Source organism: Glycine max, chromosome 10 (assembly GCF_000004515.6).
Source record: "Glycine max cultivar Williams 82 chromosome 10, Glycine_max_v4.0, whole genome shotgun sequence".
NCBI classification, from domain to species: Eukaryota; Viridiplantae; Streptophyta; class Magnoliopsida; order Fabales; family Fabaceae; genus Glycine; species Glycine max.
This window is the reverse complement of record NC_038246.2, coordinates 36,812,261-36,821,838: the sequence shown is the minus strand read 5'-3', so window position 1 is coordinate 36,821,838 and position 9,578 is coordinate 36,812,261. Positions and strand designations below refer to the sequence as shown.

The 9,578-nt window shown below is 37.5% G+C and overlaps 1 non-coding gene across 1 annotated transcript; it reads right to left on the bottom strand.

Moving 5' to 3' along the window:
• Positions 1-1,673: 1,673 nt before the first annotated feature.
• On the bottom strand, positions 1,674-1,780 carry LOC112998267 (small nucleolar RNA R71). The gene has a single exon (XR_003263304.1). It is a non-coding gene; the product is annotated as a small nucleolar RNA R71 (small nucleolar RNA).
• Positions 1,781-9,578: the final 7,798 nt, after the last annotated feature.

Here is a 9,578-nt window from a genome sequence, read left to right as displayed (position 1 = left end):
AGAAAGCGATATAATGACTTCCTAATTTTTTTAATGGCTTGATTTTGGCAATTTGTAATTGTCATCGGAGATGAATCTAGAAGTAGATCAAAGGAAAGCTGAAAAAATTATAATAGATTAACAATTTAAGTTATACACACATTTTTCATATCATAAAATTCATCAATAATATAATATGTATCATATTTTTTTAGCAATCATTCTTTCACTGTATGTAATAAAAAACTTTGTTAGAAATGTATCTCTCATCTTATTTTTTAGCCTATTTTTGAAAATTTTCATAACTAAAAATGATCTCTTAATTGTGGCAGTTTAAAAAAATGCTTAAAAAAATTCTATTAATTGTGCTTTCTCTTGAGGATCAAGCACAATTCTCTTTGAGGTTCTATTATTACTGTTAAATGTTGTTCAGTTTTTCCTCTTCACTAATTACTCTGAATTTGTTGCTATTAATTCATGCATGCTTAGTGCTTGATTAATTGTCTCTACACTTAATTACGTTCATGCTTAATGATCGTTTATGATTAATTGGTGTATGTGTTGCTTAATCACATAATGAACGCCTTATGTTAAATTTCGCTTAGTAATTTAATTTAGGGTTGGATTAAGTGGTTGAATTGATAAAGGATAAACTCTCGTAACCTAGGATAAGAGAGTTGCTTGTGAATCAAGGGGAAGCAACATGTTTTAATTATGATATTTTCTAATTCAATTTTACTCGTTGTTTAATTTACAAAAAAAAAAAAAGAACAACCCCCCCCCAATTCGTTACTATTTTCCTACTATCTGTTATGAACGTTTGGTTGATCATTGCTCATTGGGAGACGACCTAGGATCACTTCCTAGTTACTGCATTTTAAAGTTTATTTGATTTGGGTACAGCCTCGATCAAATTTGGCGCCGTTGCCGGAGAGCAGTATCCAAAGGTTCATAATAGCTAGTGTCGTGTTAGTTTTTAATTCTTTCGTGTTTTATGTTTAATTGTTAGTGCTGTGTTATTGTTGTTTAGTGTCTTGGTATTTTGTTTAGTGTGTGTTCTGTTTTAGTTTTTCTGTTAAGTGCTTCCCTTGTTTCAGTTTTGGGTGTTTTGCCGTGAATAGTATTTAGCGACTACTTTTGCCTGCGGCTGAATATAGTGTATGACTAGAGGCAATCCATCCGACTTACAACCCTTTGATCCTGAGATAGATAGGACATTTCATAGATTAGTTAGACATCATTTAGTACCTTTTGAGCATCATGAGCATTCTGTTATTGGTGATTTTGAGCATTATAGTTTTGAACATTCTGAGAACATGGCACAACCTCCACCCCGTGAGAGGACTCTAAGGGAAATGGTTGCACCTGATTTGACCTATGAAAGCTTATGCATCCAATACCCTGATGAGGATGTCCCATATGTTCTTAAAACTGGACTGATCCATTTGCTTCCAAAGTTTCATGGCCTTGCAGGTGAAGACCCACACAAACATCTGAAAGAATTCCATATTGTTTGCTCCACCATGAAACCCCCAGATGTTCAGGAGGATCACATATTTCTGAAGGCCTTTCCTCATTCTTTAGAGGGAGTGGCGAAGGATTGGCTTTATTACCTTGCTCCATGGTCCATCACGAGCTGGGATGACCTCAAGAGAGTATTCTTAGAAAAAAATTTCCCTGCTTCCAGGACCACGACCATCAGAAAGGATATTTCAGGCATTAGACAACTCAATGGAGAGAACTTATATGAATATTGGGAGAGATTTAAGAAACAATGTGCCAGTTGTCCTCACCACCAGATTTCTGAGCAGCTTCTCCTCCAATATTTTTATGAAGGACTCAGTAACATGGAGAGAAGTGGTGGAGCCCTTGGAGACATGACCCCTGCTGAAGCCAGAAATTTAATTGAGAAGATGGCTTCAAACTCCCAACAATTTAGTGCCAGAAGTGATGCTATTGTCATTAGAGGAGTGCATGAAGTAGCCACGAATTTATCTTCATCAGCCGAGACTAAGAAGCTTGAAGGTAAACTAGATGCCTTAGTTAACCTAGTAACCCAACTGGGCCATGAATCAAAAATTTGCACCTTTCGCCAGACTCTATGGTTTATGCTCCTTTCCCGACCACCACACAGACCTTTGCCCTTTTGTGCAACAATCTGAAGCAATTGAACAGCCTGAAGCTTATGCTACAAACATCTACAACAGACCTCCTCAACCTCAGCAACAAAATCAGCCACAACAAAACAATTATGACCTCTCCAACAACAGGTACAATCCCGGGTGGAGGAATCATCCCAACCTTAGATGGTCGAATCCTTCACAACAGCAACAACAACAACAACAACAACAATAACCTTATTTTTAGAATGTTGCTGGCCCAAGCAGACCATACATTCCTCCACCAATCCAGCAACAACAACAACAACAACAGCCCCAGAAACAGCAAACAGTTGAGGCTCCTCCACAACCTTCCCTTGAAGAACTTGTGAGGCAAATGACTATCCAAAACATGCAGTTTCAACAAGAGACTAGAGCCTCCATTTAGAGCTTAACTAATCAGATGGGACAATTGGCTACACAGTTAAATCAACAACAGTCCCAGAATTTTGACAAATTACCTTCTCAATCTATCCAGAATCCCAAAAATGTAAGTGCCATTACATTGAGGTCGAGAAAGCAGTGTCAAGGACCTCCACCAGCAACATCTTCTTCATCCGCAAATGAAACTGCCCAACTTCACTCTACTCCAGAAAAAGATGATGACAAAAATTTAAAGAGTAAGTTACCTAACAATTTCTATGCAGGTGAACCTTCCACAGGTAATTCTGATTTACAAAAGCAGTATATCCCTCTTCCATTCCCTCCAAGAGCAATTTCCAACAAAAAAAATGGAAGAGGCAGAGAAGGAGATCTTGGAAACATTTAGAAAAGTAGAGGTAAACATACCTCTGCTGGATGCAATAAAGCAAATTCCAAGATATGCTAAATTCTTGAAGGAGTTGTGCACTAATAAGCGGAAGCTTAAAGGTCGTGAAAGAATTAGTATGGGCAGAATGTCTCCGCATTGATTGGAAAATCTGTTCCCCAAATCCCTGAAAAATGTAAAGATCCAGGTACATTTAGCATACCTTGTATTATAGGGAACAGTAAGTTTGACAATGCCATGCTAGATTTAGGAGCTTCTGTTAGTGTGATGCCTTTGTCTATTTTTAATTCTCTATCTCTTGGTCCCTTGCAGTCAACTGATGTGGTAATTCATTTAGCTAATAGAAGTGTTGCCTATCCTGCTGGTTTCATAGAGGATGTCTTAGTTAGAGTTGGTGAACTGATTTTCCCTGTTGATTTTTATATTTTGAATATGGAGGAGGCATTTTCTAACGGATCAGTTCCCATCATTCTAGGCAGAACTTTTATGAAAACTGCTAGAACTAAGACAGATGTATATGCTGGCACACTATCTATGGAGTTTGGTGATATAACTGTTCATTTTAATATTCTTGATGCTGTGAAACACCCATCTGAAGATCTTTCTGTATTTCGTGTTGAAATAATTGACCAGATTGTTGATGAATACATGACTGATCTTCATTCTAATCTGCATGCTTGTCACTCTTCATGCATTGAATCTGAATTTGTACTTGATCATATGTTTGAATTTGATGCTGAGAGTGAATCTGAATTTTATATTGATTACATGTCTGGTGATGTTTTACCTCTTGAGATTGATTTTATAGAGTCAGATAGAACTAACCATGTTTCAGGAAGTACACATACCTCTAACTTTCTTTATGAGGTACAGGCTAAGAAACCATCTCCTTCTACCATTATCCAGCCGCCCACACCAGAATTGAAGCCTCCGCCATCAAATTTAAAATATGCTTACTTGGATGATAGCAAAAGGTTTCCAGTAATTATATCTGCCTCCCTTGCTAATGAGCAAGAGGAGAAGTTGTTGTCAGTTCTCAAGAAGCATAAGAAGGCTATAGGCCAGACCTTGGTGGACATTCCTGGTATTAGCCCATCCACATGTATGCATCGAATAAATTTAGAAGATGGAGCTAAACCAGTAAGACAGCCACAGAGAAGACTCAACCCGGTGATTCTTGATGTGGTGAAGAAGGAGGTAACCAAGCTTTTACAAGTTGGAATCATTTATCCTATCTCCGATAGCCAATGGGTGAATCCCGTCCAGGTAGTCCCGAAGAAAACCGGCCTCCCCGTGATAAAAAATGAGAAGGAGGAGTTGATTCCTACTCGGGTGCAAAACAGTTGGAGAGTCTGCATCGACTATAGGAGGCTGAACCAGGTTACCAAAAAGGACCATTTTCCCCTGCCATTCATTGACCAAATGCTTGAACCCCTGGCAAGTAAATCTCACCATTGTTTCCTTGATGGTTTTTTTGGTTATATGCAAATCACTATTGCTCCTGAGGATCAGGAAAAGACCACATTCACCTGCCCCTTCAGCACTTTTGCCTATAAGAGGATGCCTTTTGGCCTGTGCAATGCCCCTGGTACCGTCCAGCGGTGTATGATTAGTATTTTTAGTGATTTTTTAGAAAATTGCATAGAGGTGTTTATGGATGATTTCACTGTATACGGATCCTCTTTCGATAATTGTTTGGATAGTCTGGAAAAGGTTTTGAATAGATGCACTGAAACTAACCTTGTTCTAAATTTTGAAAAATGTCATTTTATGGTTGAGCAAGGTATAGTTTTAGGCCACATTATTTCCAATAAGGGCATTGAAGTAGATCCTGCAAAAGTTTTTGTTATTTCACAATTGCCTTATCCCTCTTGCGTGCGAGAGGTGCGATCTTTTCTTGGTCATGCAGGATTCTACAGGCGCTTTATAAGAGATTTTAGCAAAGTAGCCCTTCCACTATCCAACTTGTTGCAAAAGGAGGTAGAGTTTGACTTTAATGATAAATGCAAAGAGGCTTTTGATTACCTCAAAAGAGCACTCATTACCACCCCCATCATCCAGGCACCCGACTGGACAGTCCCTTTTGAGCTTATGTGTGATGCATCCAATTATGCATTGGGGGCTGTCCTTGCTCATAAAATTGATAAATTGCCTAGGGTGATATATTATGCTTCTAGGACTTTAGATGCTGCCCAAGCGAATTATACTACTACTGAGAAAGAGCTACTAGCCATAGTTTTTGCTCTTGAAAATTTCGTTCTTATTTGCTTGGTACTCGCATTATTGTTTATACTGACCATGCAGCTTTAAAGTACTTGTTGAAGAAGGCTGATTCAAAGCCTAGGTTGATCCAATGGATGCTCTGGCTCCAAGAATTTGACTTAGAGATCCGTGATAGGAGCGGAGCACAAAATTTAGTTGCTGATCATTTGAGTCGGATCGAACATGTGTCTGATGAGGACTTATCCATTCGGGATGATTTCCCGGATGATCATTTATATATATTGTATAGTATTTTTGATTCTCTTTCTACTCCCTGGTTTGCTAACATTGTCAATTATTTAGTTGCTTCTGTTTTTCCTCCCTTAGCATCTAAGGCTCAAAAAGATAAAATTAAAAGTGATGCTACGCATTTTATTTGGGATGATCCCTACTTGTGGAAATTATACAGTGATTAGGTCATTAGATGATGCATTCCAGATCATGAGACTGACTCAGTCCTACAATTTTGTCATTCTTCTGCACTGAGAGGTCATCTGGGTGTTCAAAGGACAGCTCGCAAAGTGCTTGACTGTGGCTTTTATTGGCCCACCATCTTTAAAGATGCGTGGAAGATTTGTAGCACTTGTGAGCAGTGTCAGAGAGCAGGAAGTGCACTTACATGGCGACAACAAATGCCTCAGCAACCTATGCTATTCTGTGAGGTGTTTGATGTCTAGGGTATAGATTTCATGGGCCCTTTTCCTATATCTTTTGGTTATGTTTACATTCTCCTTACAGTTGATTATGATTGAAAATGGCTGGAAGCCAAGCCCACTAGAACTAATGATGCTAAGGTTGTTGTAGATTTTGTCAGATCTAATCTGTTTTGCAGGATTGGAGTACCTAAGGCAATTGTTAGTGATCAAGGAACTCATTTTTGCAACAAATCAATGCATGCCTTGCTTAAAAAGTACGGGGTTGTACACAGGGTATCCACACCATACCACCCCCAAACCAATGGACAAGCAGAAATCTCTAACAGGGAGATCAAGAGAATTTTAGAGAAGATTGTGCAGCCAAGCAGGAAAGATTGGAGTACCAGGCTTGATAATGCTTTTTGGGCACATAGGACTGCCTACAAAGCACCCATAGGAATGTCTCCTTATCGAGTTGTCTTTGGAAAGGCATGTCATCTTCCAAGGGAGATTGAGCACAAAGCATACTGGGCAGTGAAGACCTGCAACTTCTCTATGGATCAAGCTGGTGAGGAAAGAAAGTTGCAACTGAGTGAGTTAGATGAGATCCGCCTAGAAGCCTACGAGAATGCCAAGTTCTACAAAGAAAAGACCAAGAAGTTCCATGATAGCATGATAATTAAGAAGGACTTCATGGTCGGGCAAAAAGTGTTATTGTATAATTCTAAGCTTTGACTCATGAGTGGTCAGTTGAGGTCTAAGTGGATTGGTCCTTTTGTTATTACTAATGTTTTTCCTTATGGTACAGTTGAGATCAAAAGCAACTCCATAAACAAGAACTTCAAGGTCAATGGACACCGACTTAAGCCATTCCTCACAAACCCTTCTTTAGTGGACGTAGTGGTGGAAGAGACTTCCTTACTCCACCCTACTCTTCCTCCACCATGACTTAGGGAGTTTTTCTTTCCTATCTCCTTCTTTACTTTTATTACATTTGTCTGATTCTATTTGATGGTCTAATTGCTTTTAATCTTTTAATTATGTGTTGTTTAAGTATGGGGGGAGGGGGGGGGGGGATTCTTTGGTTTTGGTTTTGCTAGTTTTGTTAATTTTGTTAGTTTTGTTGGGTTTCTAGTTTAATATTTTAGGTCAATTCTGTTTGCATGTACAACTTTGCATATTTTTCTTTGAATTATAGGATATGTTCAAGAAATTGGTAATTGTTCAGAAAATAAAAGTCTGTTGACATTTTGTGATTTGAAATCCTTGTTTTTCCTCTACATGTCATGATAATTTTGAAAGCTCAATTTGAAAGTGATAAGTTTACCTTTGTGAGAATTTGAGCCATCCATCATCATAATCTTTTGGTGTGTTTTGCCCCATTGATTGCTTGCACAATAGCCTTGGCTTGATTCTTGTTGATGCTTCCTAATTCACATGCATATTTGGAAATGATTTAGGCAATTTTGTTCTTATAAGCTTCTAGCCAAATGGACTTACCTTGAATTAATTCCTTTGATAGCCCCTTTGAGCCTATGTTCCCCTTTCTTTGTTTTGAAGCTCATTACAAGCCTTAAGTGAAAAACCATGATAACACCTTACCCTTAAGGAATTTTGGAGCTTTGGAATTGTTTTGGGAATAAGTGTGGGGGGGGGGGGGGGGTGGTATGTTTCATTGGAAGATATGATTTTTTGCCATGCTTAATGTTTTATTTTGGCCATGCTTGATGTATATATATATTGCCTAGTTCTTGCTTTAATCTTCAAATTCGTACTATCTAAAAAAAAAAGAGAGAAAAAAAGATTCAATTGCTGCAAATTCGTACTGTTCAAAAAAAAAAAAAAAGAGAAGAAGAAAAGGAGTGAAGTTGAATAAATGAGGCCTTGTTATGAGGACTTGATTTGGGAGCCTTGGTTGATTTTGTTGATATTAGAGGGTTTGGGTTTACTACTTGTGCTTAATTTCCACTTATTCCTCATTGCTCCTCTATTCCTTTGGGATTTAGCTACTTATTCCATATTTTTTTCCCTACCTTGTCCTTGGCCCCATTACAACCTTTAAAGACCTTTTGATCCTCATGTGCATATGTTTGTCAAGTTGTTTGTCAATTTTATAATTTTGCCAAGTCTATGTGGTGTTTGTTTTCATGGGTGCTGCTAGAGTAAACAATAGCCTAGACACTTGAGAGATAGAGTGTATATCTTGTGAGGCTTTATCACTTTTCATTCTTGAGCTGATTAACTATTTTGCCATGATTGGGTTGCTTGGATGATTTCCACGAATGTCTTGACTCTTTGGATCTCTTCATGTTAGATGTTACCCATTCCTTTCATTCCTTGATGTTCATTGTGAAATATGTAAATGTTTTTGTTTGTCTTTCTTTGATATCCTTGGATTTTGTTCTTTTTTTCATTTTTCCCAGGTTTGCAAAAGGCTAAGTATGAGGGGTTTTTATGTGCCATTATTTTCTCCTATTCCTTAACCCTTTTTGCACCATTTTAAGTACTGATTAGTCTTAATTGTCAAATTAATTAGGCAATTTTATTATTTGGGCCCATTCAGCTAATTTGATGTTTTTAATCTAATTTCAGGAATTAATGAAGCATTGGACTTGAATCCAGAATTGGGCTTGGACTTGAAGAGGGCAAACTATTTTATTCTACAAAATTTTATCTTATCTAGACTTTATCTTATCTAGATATTATTTAGATTTGATCTCACCTAGATATTATTTTATCTAGATCTTATCTTATCTTATCCAGATTTGATTTTATTTTATTTATGGGCTTGGATTTAAAACAGATTTGTAACCTTTGGGGCTGGAAAAAAACTATATAACAGCACCAAGGTTCTAGTTTAGGCTCTCTCTCTTCTCTCTCTCTCTCCTGTTTTCGTTTTCTAGTTTTAGGCTTTTCTTAGACACTTTTTCGTTTTGCAATTCCAATTTTGACTTTTCGTTTTAGCAATAAAATTCCGTTCTTCAATCTATAATTTCATTCTCTATTGATTAATGGAAGGCTAAGTCTCCAGCGTTGCTTTCTCTTGAGGATCAAGCACAGTTCTCTTTGAGGTTCTATTATTACTGTTAAATTCTGTTCAGCTTTTCCTCTTCACTAATTACTTTGAATTTGTTGCTATTAATTCATGCATGCTTAGTGCTTGATTAATTGTCTCTGCGCTTAATTACATTCATGCTTAATGATCTTTTATGATTAATTGGTGTATGTGTTGCTTAATCACATAATGAATGCCTTATGTTAAATTTCGCTTAGTAATTTAATTTAGGGTTGGATTAAGTGGTTGAATTGATAAAGGATAAACTCTCGTAACCTAGGATAAGAGACTTGCTTGTGAATCAAGGGGAAGCAACTTGTTTTAATTCTGATATTTTCTAATTCAATTTTACTCGCTGTTTAATTTACAAAAAAAAAAAGAACAACCCCCCCCCCCCAATTCGTTACTATTTTCCTATTATTTGTTATGAACGTTTGGTTGATCATTGCTCGTTGGGAGACGACCTAGGATCACTTCCTAGTTACTGCATTTTAATGTTTATTTGATTCGGGTACGGCCTCGATCAAGTACATCATACATCGCTTGGCTTTTTAGGCCTGCAAGACCCTAACTAGGGGTTTAGCCACTCATGGCCATTGATAAAGATAATAACAAAAAAGAGAGGAAGAGTTTTTTGGCTTTAAGTAGTAATGAGAGTGCTCTAAGACTAGTGTCTCTTTCCCCTTGGCCTGACTCTCTATTTATAGCTACTGAAGTGG